The 14,495-nt window shown below is 44.4% G+C and overlaps 1 long non-coding RNA gene across 2 annotated transcripts in view; it reads left to right on the top strand.

Annotated features, from left to right (window-relative positions):
- The window catches only part of LOC309615511, a 94,199-nt gene that overhangs the window by 68,121 nt on the left and 11,583 nt on the right, over positions 1 to 14,495 (top strand). The gene's annotated exons all lie outside the window — the stretch shown is intronic.

Here is a 14,495-nt window from a genome sequence, read left to right as displayed (position 1 = left end):
CACCCTCATTCCCTTTGCTGTCATTGTCACACCTTTGTTATCCCCGATGTTTGGACACGTGGATGAGAAGTACACACGGGATCTACAGGATGACACACACAGTTCTTCTTGTCTGTGTCCCAGCTGGGAGGGGTATGAGAAGAACTTTTGTGCACATGTAGGCTTTAGAAGTGGGTATAAATAAGAAAAAATAAACTTTATTTCTTATTACAAAAGCAGTAATATATGTGGTATAAAAATTTTTTTAAAAGCAAGACCATTAAGCACCCATAATTCCAGTATGCAGGTATATCCAATAAATGCTGTTAATCATTGAAGCATTTCTATAACTATTTCTATCTCTATACATTTTACACAAATAGAGAATATAATAAGTGCTAGTTTGTGACTCGTTTTTTCATTAAATATTTTGTGAACCTGTGTTTATGTCATTAACCTATTAGGTCATCTACAATTATATATTTTTTTTAAAGAAAGGGAATTTATTTATTTTCACTTATTTATTTTTATGGCTGCATCGGCTCTTAGTTGCGGCAGGTGGGATCTTCATTGAGGTGTGGAGGATCTTTTGTTGCGGCACGCGGGCGTCTCTCTAGTTGTGGCACGCGGGTTTTTCTCTCTCTAGTTGTGGCGCATGAGCTCCAGACCACGTGTGCTCTGTAGTTTGTGGCACGTGGGCTTTCTAGTTGAGGCACCCGGGCTCAGTAGTTGTGGCGTGTGGGCTTAGTTGCCCCACGGCGTGTGCGATCTTAGTTTCCTGACCAGGGATGGAAGCTGCGTCCCCTGCATTGGAAGGCGGATTCTTTACCACTGGACCGCCAGGGAAGTCCCTACAATTATAATCTAAAATGACTGCATAGCACTCCATTATACAGATACCATAATTTTTTAAGCCAATTCTTTTTGTTGGACATAAATGTGTTTCTACTTTTGCTCTTATACGAAATGTTATAAGGAATATGTTTGTAGCTAAATATTTGTACCTCTCCTTGACTTTTCCCCTGTGGGATTAAATTATTAAAGTAGAATGGTTGGCTTAAACACATATACATTTTTAGAGCTTTTCCTACATATTGCCAAATTGCCTTCCAGAGAGGTCTACCACTTTATAGTTTATTCATGTGTCTAATTCTTCATACCCTTGCCAGCACTGAGCAACTATTTTTATCTTTCTGGCCTGGTATCTGAATGGGTAACACAAGGATTTCAGGAGAAGTCTAACTTACATTCAGAAATTGTCAGCATCTATGAGTGTAAGTAGGCTCCGCTCCAGCCAATGCCTTGTCAAGTGTGAGGGAAATGAAGCAATGGATTGACTGTCTCTCCCCGATTATGCTTAGAAGATGAGGAGGGGAATGTTGGAACTCATACGTATGCATTCAGGATGTAAGAAAGACAGCCAAACATAAAATATTCAAACCCTTTGGTCCGGTAATTATACTTTTGGGAATTTAGCCTAAAGAAAAATCTCACTGAAAGGAAAAAGGGTATATACTTGAAAAACGTTTATTGTAACATCACTTATAGTAGGGAAACATTATAAACAACAGAGGAGAAATGGTTTGAGAAATGGCTTAAGAAATTGGGGTCTATCAACTTGATGGAATATTATACAGTTGTTAAATTAGCAATTATAACAACTATGTAGAAACATGGGAATGTATTCATGATATAATGTTAAATGCAAAAGAAGGTTATACATTTTTAGTATTTAAAACGATATACTACTTAAGTCCATGTAGGCGAAGACTGGAAGAAAGCATAGAAACTGAAAATAGTTGTGAGAGAGAGCGGTACCCCACGTTTGGAATTTTTCTTTAAAGTCATCGGTGTGCGATTACAAGGAAAAGTAACAGTTTTGAAAGAGGTGGGAAGAGGTTCATGGAAAGAGGTAAGTGAATGTGCTGGAGGGACAGTCATGGAAAGTGCTGGGTCAATCAAAGGGACAGAGGGACAGTCATGGAAAGTGCTGGGTTACTTAGGGAGGCTTTGCTGAATATTGGAAAGAGCGAGGTGCTGCCGGCCAACAGAGCTCGGCTGGAAGCCAGGCTCCACTTCATACCAGAAATGTGAGCCCAGACAAGTTAACTTCCTGCAGGTTAGTTTACGTAGCTGTAAAAATGGATGAATAAATGCCTACTTGTGCAGATGTTGGGGGAGGGGAGGGGAGGCTGTATTCTGGAGGCAGGTCTGCGGTAGGTGCTTGATGAAGGGTGATGATTATCAAAAGCGATGCTGCTCTTCTTCTGTATTCATCTTTTCATAATTATTGATACTACAATAGAGAGAAGGAGCTCCAGCCAAGAGAAAATATTTGCACATCTATTTCTGGCAAATGTAAACCACACGATTCTGTCCAGGACAGAAGGGAGTGAGTGAGTGCAGACTCTTATCTCAGCTGGATGGTTATGGAGCTAACTTAGCAGTGTCTCTACAGCCTCCCTGTTAAGTGATTTATCTGGACACTTTGACTGATGATGACATAGTATAAAAAGTACCACAAAACTGCCAACCTTCTGCTGTGTACCGTGGCAGCAAAATTGATCATGAAAAGGTGATGGCCAGAAAAAAATTTCGGAAAATCTTACATAGTATCTATCCCTGCGTTATTTTTAAAAAATGGATTATACAGTCTAATTTGGGGTGGGGGGGGTGGGGACTCAGTGCTGGCTCTTGTTAACGCAGTGGTTTGAAATCAGCCCCAGAAGAGCAAGCAGCACTGCATTTTGCTCTCTGTGATGTCAAGACCGTTTGCCAATCACATCTGGATTTGCAGAATCTCTAGCACCAGGGAAAACTCAGAAGGTGGAGAGAGAATGGCCTGACTTACAGACACTCAGCAGAGAGACTCATTGGCCACCTGATGCAGAGAAATCTGTGACCCGAAAAGGTCCATCTGCCTCTCTTCAGGGACGGGGACAATTTCTCAACTGTACCCACCCCTTTTGTAGGGAAAAAAATCAGCACCTTGTTTGTACCGAGTCCTTTCCGACAAATTCCTTGTCATCTTGAGAACCCTTTTTCTTCTTCCTCTTCAAAAATCTTTCAGCAGTAACAGCAGCTCAAATAACGAGTTATTTCGGCATTAAAATACAGGCTTTGTGGACCTCTTATGCAGACAGATGCAATTTCAAAGGAAACTTCTTTTGCTGGGTATTCAGTGTTACACAGGGATTTGGGGAGTTAATCTTCACTGTTTCTGTTGTCGGGGAGAAGGAAAGAAGAGCTACTCTCTCTAACCACTCTTCCCTGTGGGCATCTGTCTCCTTTTGTAACGTGGAATCATGGAGATGGAGGAAACTCAGAGCGGTTAGCCCCCCAGCCCCTTAAGGCGGGCTGGGCTCTCCTTAAACCTCCTAAACAGATGGTTGTTGATCAGAGTTTTAAAGATCCCGGGATAGACATTCTGCGGCCTCCCTTGTTAACTGGTATCAGTGCTCAACCTGTTTTCATCTGAATAACTTCTTTTTTTTTTTGTTACACCAACAATAGTGGAAAATTTTAAATTGCAAAAATCTGTGCAGAAGCTCCCATAAATCACCTGCAGCCATGTTGCTACAGTTTACATTTACTGCAGAGACAGCTGGAGTTTAAGAAACGGGGTTTTTTCCTTGAGAGAGAGTTACAAGTACAAATCAGTCCTATTCCTCCTGGGGCCAGAGCAGCTTCCCCAAGGGTCCTGTGTTCAGAGCCGCGGTGAGGAAGCAGGCCCTTGCCTTATGCCGCGTGTGTCCTCAGCCTCCAGAGGACAAACCCCCCGCTGTGCTCTGCTCCTCTGTGGGTTGGGCGGGAAGCCCTGTGGCTCATCAGGTGTCTACTGGGGACCAGGCGCACCAGCGTCTGCAAGACTCTCTTGGATTAAGGGTTGGCAAACTACAGACCAGGGCCCACATCTGGCCCACTGCCTGTTTTCACATAGCCTGTGAGATAAGACTTTTTTCTGTTTGTTTGTTTGAAACTTTGAAGTGGTTGGAAAAAAATCAAAAGAAGAACACTGTTTTGTGATGTGTGAAAATCACAGGAAATGGAAATTTGTGTCCATAAGTACCTTTATTAGAACACAGCCTTGCTCCTTCATGTGTGTCTCATTCATTACGTCTGTGGCTGCTTTCACTAACGTGGCCGTGTTGAGCAGCTGTGGCAGAGACCACTCTGTATGCACAGCAAATCCTACAGTATTTCATCTGGCCCTTCACGGAGCAAGTTTACTGCCCTGTGTCTCGGAGCCTCCCATATAACCTGGGGATCCATCTCCTTGCTTCCCCCATGGTAACCTGTCCTCACGGACACTGCAGCTGCGGCTCCAGAGACAACGCACCCCGAACGCTGTCGCTCCTTCCGCAGGCTGCCAGGTCGACCTCAGGGCTGGGTGGGGGAGCACAGAGCAGGAGGTGGGGCAGTGTCTGCCCAGCTGTTTGCCGTCATCTTTAGGCTGAGATTATCAGGACTCGCTGCTTTTCAGCTGTGAGGTCTAATCCTCATTCTGAAGAATTAAAACCAACAGGACATGGGATGCAGGAGTCAAGGACAAGTCCTCTGTTTCGGCCGTTTGCTGCCGTGTGTGGGGTAGGGGAAGAGTGGGGAAGGAAAGGTTTGGGCAGAAGGAACCCTCGAGGCTCCGCTTCCCGTGGACCAAGTTTGTGATCCGTTGAGAGGACACTTAGACTACTGGTCACCTGCGTGTGGGACGGAGGTCTGGATTGGCGAGTCATCAGCAGGCGGATGGTGCGGAGAGCCTGGGTAGCGGACGGCATTGCCAAGGGGGTGAGTGCGGAGAGAAAGAAGGGGCGTCAGGACTCATAACAGGCCCAACAACATTTAGAAGTCAGGTGGGGGAGGAAGAAGGCACGAGGGCAGAATGCTGAATGTCTTGTTCGCTGCCCCATGCCCAGCACCGGACGCAGGGCCTGCACTCACCATGTGCTCCACAAATTATGTATTCACTCTGTAAGCGAATTAGAATTCCAGCTAACTAGAATCATCCACTCCCTGTCTCTTTCTCATCCCGCCTCGCCTTCCCTTTCCTTCTGTCTTCTCCTTTCTTCTCTGTTATGTGTTAAACGCATCGGGAGGACCCAGGCGCCCCGGCCACCCTTGGGCATCCTTGCTTACCTTGCTACAGCTCCGGGTGAAACAGGTGATGAGCCGGTGACTTAGTCAATAGATATCCTTCCTTTTGTCTACATAGGTTGTTTTAAAAAAATGTTACACTTGTTCCTGTTGAACCTCACCCTCTTTATGAACTCTTTGTTCGGTTAATGCTATTTTGACTTCTGTTCCTGCCTTTTTACTAATGCCTCACAACTTGGTGTCATCTGTGATCTTAATTAGGAAGTTCTCAGTTACATCACTGGGGTAAAGATAGAGATGTTCAGCATGAGCTCCAGCTCTGACACGAGTGAGATCACGCAGGATGCTTCCAGGTTGAGGCTGAGTCATCGATAAGCCACTTCTTGGGTGATATTATTCAGCTCTTAAGAAAGAAAAGAGTCTTATTTCTTTCTACCTCACTGATGAAAAGTCTTTGGCAATGGAATCTAAGGTCATACTTCAGCACAGAGAGATTACATCCCCTGCTCATTCCTTATCTACATGGCCTATGTATCATGGAAGAACATTAAATTGGCCTGCCGAGCTTTGATCTTCACCTACCATTGAGGTGAGTGCAAACTGATTGCTTGTTGCTGCTGAACTGAATCTTGACACCGAAGAGAAGTGGACTTGTATCGTGACCTGCGTGGGCGTTGCATGGGGTGGGCCCAGGGGCATCAGAGAGACCTAGCAAGGCTCGAGGTCATACTGCACACCAGGCATTATGCCAGGCACTGCACAAAGATTTCCTTGTTTAATATTTGCAACAGCCCAGACAGCTTGGTATGGTTGTTCCTGTTTTCCAGTTAAGGAAACTGAGGCTCGGAAGGTAGAGGGTCTTGTGCAAGGCTACACAGCTGGTTGGCAGCATTGAACTTGAACTTCGAGTCTTTCACACTGACTCCCAGCAGTTCTGCACGTGTGCTCACCTGAACAGGATCACATTGTGGGAAAGACTATCTTTAAACTCCTAAGACTTCAAACATCGCCCGGGCACAAATGACTTCAAAGTTTATAATCTGCCCTCTGCGACCTAGTCCCCATCTCCAACTGCCTCCTGGACATCTCCACTTGGATCTCATTCTAAAAACTACAGCTCCACGTGTAAACTCAAGCAATGATCTTCTCTCCAAAACCCAGGACCTCCCCACCCCTCCCATCACTGTCCTGTGCTTTTCAGTGGTAAAATATTCTTTCAGTCTTCTCAGAATCAGAGTTATTTTTAAGCCCCTCCCTGCGGATTCTTCCTCTGAAATATTTCTTGCCTCCATCTCCCGTTTCTATTTCCACCATCCTTTTTGCCGTGATCGCCGAGGGCTTAGATTACTGCAACAGCTAAATACATCTTTCACCAGCTGTTACAGTTAAACTCTGTTTAATCAAGTCAGTTCCTTCCGTGAAAGTATGGCCCTCGACTGTGTTTGCGTACTGGAATTACCTGGGGAATTTTAAAAGTACTCAGAATTATATATGTTTCGGGTCTTCAGCATTACAGCACTGAGGTAGCAGCATTGCAGGAGCCACACCAGGATTCTATGTATCTCTGAGACCAAGGATGTTGTCCTAAGGTTCTGGGCATCAGACACAGTCCCCAGGCTTTAAGGAGTTGTGACTCTAATCACACTCTTGTCTCTTTGGACTGGATGAGGGCAAGCAGGCTTGACTGCCAATAGAAAGAGTCAAATAGGTAAAGCTTAGCATTATTGCAGCCCCTACTTTCCAATAGTCCCTCCAAAAGGTATCTGCTGTTTTCCAGTGACTGACTCAGGTGAATGGTGCCTCTGTGAGGTCTTGGACCCTCCCATTAAAGGGCCATGCTTCAGACTTGCCAGTTTCACAGTTTACATATTACATATTTTCTGACCAACTTTCACAGAATTCTCTGACGGAGGAGAGTTGGTTGGCAAATCTGATCAATTAATCCAGAATATAATGGCTTAATGCAGTGTTTTAAAATTTGTGTTCCATATAACACTAGCACTATAAGGTGCTCAAAAAAAAAAAAAAAAAGAGAATTTCACGCCCACATAATCTTAGCAGATCTCTTGAGATGTACTTTAGCATATGAAAGGCTCTGAGAAGGTCTGCATTCAAAACTTTAGTTTGAATTAGTTTATTCATTACTAATAAGTTCTCCAAACTTATTTGACCATGGAACCTTTTTATTTTCAAGTACCGTATTCCAAAATTAAGACACCAGTGCCTATAAGATGCATTATGATTTCAGAGATATTAAAGAGAAAAATGGTCAATGAAGATTATATGGTACATCGATTATAACAAACATCCTGATTTCAGAGATGTTAAAATGTGAACGATTGTTCATCTTAGTCTTAAGTAAATCCAGTAATACTAGTAACTTCGCTTGAGACTAGGGTTTTGCGGAATGCCTCGTGGGGAATTACTGGGCAAGAGAGCTCTATTTTCCCAGGGGTGTCTTGATTATGCTCCAGTGGTAGAACGTGGGCAGTGTGGTAAAGTCCAGTAGAGGAGGCATTTGAGGGGAGAAGGGATTTCCAGAAGCTGCCGTTGGTCTATTTTCAGGAAGGCTGGCCCGGAAAGGAAGGGAGAGGGTCCTCATTGCCAGAAACCTAGGGTCTGACTGACTGGCAGAAGAACACGATGGTCCAGTGCTGAGGAGAAGAATGGCAGAGACTCCAGGGGAAGGGAAAATGCCTTTACCACCTGGCTTTCAAACACTGAGAGAGCCTCTGGCTTGCCCAGTGTATCATGGAATTGCAAAAGGTTCATTCATTGATAATCAGGTGGCAGGGGACGGGAGTTAAGTGCTGGATACCAGCTACGCCTTATTCTGGCTGTGCGAACTGGCTGAGTTTCTTTACCTATCTGAACGTTGATATCTTAATACGTAAGTCAAATTATCATAATAATAACAACTGTCAGATAGATTACATTCGGGCTGTTTGTAACGGAAGGCTGACTATGGCGGTTTAACCAAGTAAGGCTTTCTTTTTTTTCCACACTTCTCAGGAATTCCAGAGGCAGGCATTTGGGGGAGGGTTGGTGACACCAGGAAGGTTGCTTTTTTCTTCCTGCTGCGTGATCCTCAGTGTGAGGCTTTCGTCTTCACGTTCGTCTCCTCACGGTCACGAGGTAGCTGCTCTACCTCCCACTAAACTCTGCATCCCGGGCAGGAAGGTGAAGGAAGGAAAGGAAGAAAGGGCAGCCCCGCAAACTGTCTCAGAAATCCCCAGCTGACTTCCAGCTAGAACTCACTGGTCAGCATCCATCCACACGGTCACTCCCAGCTACGAGGGCATCTTGGTGAGCAAGTGGTAGTGGGCACTTTGTGAATAAAATTGGGATTCTGTTAGAAAGAAAGACGGAAAATGCAGATACTGGGTAAGTAGCTAGTAGCATTTGCCATGGACGCAGACCTCTCAGGTGTGCATTAGATACGCATAACAGAGAAAACACTCCGTGCCCGCCCGGGAGTAGACGTGCAATAGATATTCTTCTTCCTACATTCCCCGCAGCAGATGATGGTTGATCTCTTCTTCCCTTTCTTCACGGTTGGTCGTACCACAAGGTAGCATGTGACATGGAATGAAGAGGGAGTCAGAAACCTGGCCGTGAATCCTTTGGCCCCTAAAACAGTGGAGAAGGATGGACAGGACAGTTTGTAAAGGAAGCCCGGGGAGGGGGGGATGCTGACTTGCATCTGGGACTACAGAGCTGTCATCAGTACAGTATTCTGTTTTGGTTAGAGAAGCCAGTGTCTGGGTCACAGTCGTTACCTGGTATGTGACTCCTCTGTACCCCCCAGCGGCAGCGCTGCAGGAGCTATTTGTACCACTTTATGACACTTCTTTTATTGTTACTTTCCTGTGCTCATGACAACCACACTATAAACTCCTTTAGTACAAGGTCTGCTCCTTGTTTATCTTTGTCTGCTGCAGTCGCCACCCTAATCCTCCCGAAAGCTCAGCGCCTTTGAGAGCCAAGCCAGGTAAACTGTGAAGTGTGAAGCGGGCCTGGGGTAAAAAGGAACAGCACGCTGGCTGGTACCCACCACCTGCCCAAAGGGGCTCATGTTTAAATACAAACCAAACATTAGATCAAGCAGTGGCTACTAACCTGACTAAAAGAAACACAATTTATCTGGTGCCTTCCTATAGAAGCACTCACCTAAGAAGAATTCTTGTCAGAAAGTCAAACCTGGATCTGATCAAGCTTCTAGATATTACTACCAATTTACAGGAAAGAAAGGAGATAGGGGAACACGTGAAATGATAGCACAGGAATGCAGTTAGCAAGATGCAGACCGTGGGAAGCCCTACAGGACAAAATGACTCAGTTCCTGCAACAGAAATTGCAAGGAAAGTAAAACATTGGGAGGGCAAACCTATAGACTAAGAGAGACTTATCAACCAGTTGCAATACACTTTATATGGATCCTGATTCAAACACACTGTAAAAAAATATTTGAGACAATTAGAGAAATTTGAACACTGACTTGCTTAGGGAATTATTATTTTCCAGGTAACGATATTGTGGTTATGTTTCTGAAAGAGCCCTTATCTTTTAGAGATGCATACTGAAATGTTTTAGGGATAAAATGATGCTAGAGATTTGCTTCAAAATAACACAGTGTGTGTGGAGGCGGGTGGATGGGACTGTGGATGAACTGATGCTCGCCAAGGACTGATCGTTGTAGAAGCAGGATGGCAGGTGCATAAAGATCATTGTCTTCATTGCTTTAATTTTTGCTTCATTTGAACTGTTCATAATAAAAAGAGGGGGAAAAAAGGCTAAAAGAGGAAAAATCACTGGGCTAGCCAGCACAAACACATGGCAGACAGAGGTAGATTTACCATGAAGCTGATGAAACCCGTTTTCAGACCTCTCACAGGCCCTTCCAAGAGAATTTTGTGTTCATGCTTTTTCTTAAAGAGGGGTCTCCAAATTGTAAGAGCTTCAAGCCTCACAAAACTTGGATCTACGCCTGATAGCAGGCAACCACTTAACCCCTGTTGTAGGCATTCAGTAAATGTTCACTGATAAAATTTTAAAAACACTTCTTAATGAAGACTTTCAAACTTACACAAAAGTAGACATATCATATAAAGAACCTCATGTTCTTTCCCCCCACTTCGTTATCAACATTTTCCTATATTTGCTTCATATTTCTCTTTTCCTTCCCTCCTCCTCCTTCCCCTCCTCTTCCTCTTCCTTCTGTTTCACCCCTAAATACTTCTCTCTGTTTCTCCATTTTCTTTCGTAACCAGAATATCATGATCATATCGAACAAAATTAACAATAATTCTCTAATGTTTTCTAAGACACAACCCATGTTCCAATTTCCCTAAATGTCTCAAAACGATTGGTTCTTAAGCAAAGATCTCCAATTAATGTCAGAAAGGTGAAATCAGAGCCATTAATGACTTATCTGCCTCTTTGCATTTAATGGTTTTTTTTTGGCTGCACCACTCGGCGTGTGGGATCTTCGTTCCCCGACCAGGGATCTAACCCTTGCCCCCTGCAGTGGAAGCGCAGAGTCCTAACCACTGGACCGCCAGGGAAGTCCCTGCATTTAATGTTAAAGTCACATATCCCCCCTCTGTCATGTGTGGGACTGTGTGAAAATATCGACTGAGCTTGCCCTTTTTGTGAAATGTATTGTGCTTAGAAAGTTAGCAGTTGTATTTCTCAATGGCCACTAAAGGTGAGTAAGCAAGACATTCACACATTCGCTAAAAGAAGAGCTTATTTAAAATATAAACAAAACGACCCATGCCTTTGCACTCTGTTCCTTGTTTCTACCGATAACAGCTAGCGTTCTGCCTTCAGTGTGACCTTTACTGTTAGCTCTGCCACTCTGTAATTATCTAATGTTTCACGTATGCTTTGTATCCTATTGTTATGGACAAAACTCTGTCTCCCCAAATTCATACGTTGAAGTCCTAACTCCCATGTGACTATGTTTGGAAATGGGACTTTTCAGGAGGTAAGGTTAAAATAGGTCATAAGGGTGGGGCCCTAATTCGATAGGATAGGTGTCCTTGTGAAAAGGGGAAGAGGCACCAGAGGGCTCCCCCTCCCTCACAGAAGAAAGGCCACGTGAGGACACAGGGAGAAGTCAGCCGTCTGCAAGCCAGGAAGAGAGGTCTCACCAGACCCCCAACCCTGCTCGCACTTTGATCTTGGTCTTCTCGTCTCTAGAACTGTGAGAAAGTAAGTTTCTGTTGTTGAGAAAGTACGTTTCTGTTGTTTAGACAATAAGTTTCTATTGCCCCCAGTCTGTAGTATTTTGTTAGGGCAGCCTGAGCAGAATGATACACTATGCAGACGGCAGTGTGTAGAATAGAATGCGTATTCTCCGCAGAACCCTAAGCGTACCACATTGGAATAGTGTGCCAGGCATAAGAAGATTAAGGACCAGTAAACTGCATGTGTGTGCACGTGCACACACACACACACATCCTCGAATAAAGGGCAAGGAGGAGGAGGGAGGGGAAGAGCCCATCTGATCTGAAATGAGTAGGCCTTTAGGGAGCTTAGGAAGCACGCTGCCTCTGTGGCATACAGACAGAAAATATACCTCGGAAACCATTCAGGAGCAAATAGACTTGTAAATCGATCCCTTCAGGGGGTTGGATTAGAAGGGGAAGGGTCACTGTCAATTTTGGGGGACGTGCATATTTTGAGGAGCATGAATAAGTGAATGGGGAACACTGAACGATAGATATCAGATCTGGAAGGAATCTCGAGAAATTATCCGGTTCAACAGTTGAAGGTGAGGGTGAATGCTGATGATGAAGGGGAACACTGATTTCAAAGTGGGGACGGGGCTCGCCCCCCCCCCCCCCGATGGGTGACGTGCTGGTCCTGCATAGAAAGGGGTGAGGGAAGGTCACGATTTTTTTTTTTTTTAAATCTGAATCATCAATTTCTTTTATTTATTTATTTATTTATTTATTTACTTATGGCTGTGTTGGGTCTTCGTTTCTGTGCGAGGGCTTTCTCCAGTTGCGGCAAGTGGGGGCCACTCTTCATCGCGGTGCGCGGGCCTCTCACTATCATGGCCTCTCTTGTTGCGGAGCACAGGCTCCAGACACGCAGGCTCAGTAGTTGTGGCTAACGGACCTAGTTGCTCCGCGGCATGTGGGATCTTCCCGGACCAGGGCTCGAACCCATGTCCCCTGCATTGACAGGCAGACCCTCAACCACCGCACCACCAGGGAAGCCCAAGGGTCACGATTTTAGAGGTGATGAAATTCACGTGAAGATGCTGGCAGGTGTGGGGAGCGCTCATGTGCCCTCAGTCGCTTCCCAAGGTGATTCAATGAGGTGACGAACGTAAGAGGAGGCGACGCGTGGGCTTGGAGGTTAGACTTAAGGGGTGAAGGGTCTCCCTGGATCCTTTGACCAGGATGACCAATTTACTGTCCACGCGGGGAACACGTGTGAACCTGGATTGTTCCTGGCGAGTTGGATGGATGGGCGCCCTTCCGCTGACCCTCTGCTTTCTGGCTGGAGATTTGTTTAAGGTTTCTCTGACTGTTTGCCTTGTGGACAGACACTTGTCCTCTCCCTTTCAAAAACCATGAAGGAAGTATGTCCTCCTCAGGGCCTCCTGGGGAGCAGTGAACCAGTCAGCCTCTGAAACTGGAGAAGCAGGAGAGAACCTCGCCCTTGGGCGACACTAGTGAGCTGGGCAGCTGAGGCTGAGTTTGATTCTTTTCTTTGTGATACAGAATCTGAGAGAGAAGTTTTACTGTGTTGGTTCTTAGGATGAAGGGAATATCTTTTCCCAAATGGTGCCAACAAAATAACTTTCTAAAACAGGCAGGAAAATACTTGCCCCAGGGCCCAGGTTTAGAAATTAACAGTGTATTGAGAAATTTTAAATTTCTTGAACTCTGTTTTTTAAAAATCTCCTGGTTTTACAATTAATTCCCCTTGCTCACAAATTAAACTTTGGAAAAGTGTGGAGGAAGGGTTTTTGCTATTATCATTCAAGAAGTTTACACATAATTGTCAAGAAGTTTGAAGGACTGAGCTTTTACCCCACTTGCACACTAACAAGTTAGTGGCTAGTTTCGTGGATACGGTAAAGACAGGAGACTCCTGGGTCAGGGAAGGCTGTTTATTATTCACAGCCATAGCAGTAGAGACTATCAGCACTTTTGGGTTACTGATCTCTCTACCCTCAATTCCCAGAGGGCATTGCAAAGAGGGCTGGATTTTACCTGCTCCTGCAGTGGGTTGCATTTCAGGAGAGGAATCCTGAGTTTAGGGAACCTGAATCTTTTATAAAAAGCAATAGGCATATAATGCCCTTTGCTTCAGAGATAGACATTATCTCTATCTTACAAGGATGTAAGCAAACCTGCATTTTGCTCCAGAGGGAGACACTGTCTCTCTTTATCAAGGCTGGTCATTACATAAACATCCTTCAAAAGATAGTCCAGAACAAAAGGCAGTCAGTTTCTCTGCTCAGGATGTGCAGGAATTTGAAAGAGCCATGAAGAATTATACCCCTACAGTAATGTCTTTATAAGCTTAAATTCTTAATAAATGGAGTTGGAATGAATAAAATTATCCAGTACCTTATTTTTACTTTTACCCCAAATTGTCTACTCATTTCTCCCTTTTAGAAAAAGTGATGTTGGAGAGTTTTATTAATATCTTGTCGTTATTGATGTCCCCAGAGCAGAGAAACTTCTTAAACACTGTGGGAGTCTTGGTACACCATTGTCTCCGCTTTAATCGTTTTAACTTTGGCATCTCAGCTTCCTTCTGGCTTTTTCATGCCTCCATCCACATGGCTGCCTGCTGGCACCTCTTCCCCCACTCCTTGGACTCAAGGCTGCCTTCTCTCTTCCTAGTCCCAACGTTTTTAGCTCTTTCTGGTCCTTCTGGTTTCACTTCATTTGCTTTTGTCTACAAGATACACACAGAGAAGACAAAACAATTACACTTCTGATGCCTTGGCCATTTTCTCATAGTGTAAAGCTGGGAGGAATCTTAAAAGCTATCTAATCGTACCTGCTCATTTTATAGATGTGTAGGGTTCTGTTGTCAAATGAATACAGGAAATACTAAGTTTACAAAGTTAAACAGGTGCAACCACTTTGGAGAACTGTTTTGGCAGTTTTTATGAAGTTAAGTATATCTACCCTATGACCCAGTCATTTCTCTCTTAAGTATTTATCCAAGAAAAATGAAAGCATATGACCACAAAAGAACTTGCACAAGAATGTTCATACCTGCCTTATTCATAATAGTCAAGGCCCGGAAACAATCCAATTTCTGTCAAAAGGGGGGTGGATAAGCAGATCATGAGATATATGTATTTATCCATATACAATGGAATACAGCTCAGCAATTACAAAAAAGAGAATGAGCTGATATACACAGTAACTTTGATGAAAGAAAGA

The sequence above is a fragment of the Balaenoptera borealis genome (assembly GCF_965194805.1).
Source record: "Balaenoptera borealis genome assembly, chromosome: 18".
NCBI lineage: Eukaryota > Metazoa > Chordata > Mammalia > Artiodactyla > Balaenopteridae > Balaenoptera > Balaenoptera borealis.
Note: the sequence above shows the minus strand (reverse complement) of the source record. Positions and strands in the feature narration are given on the sequence as shown.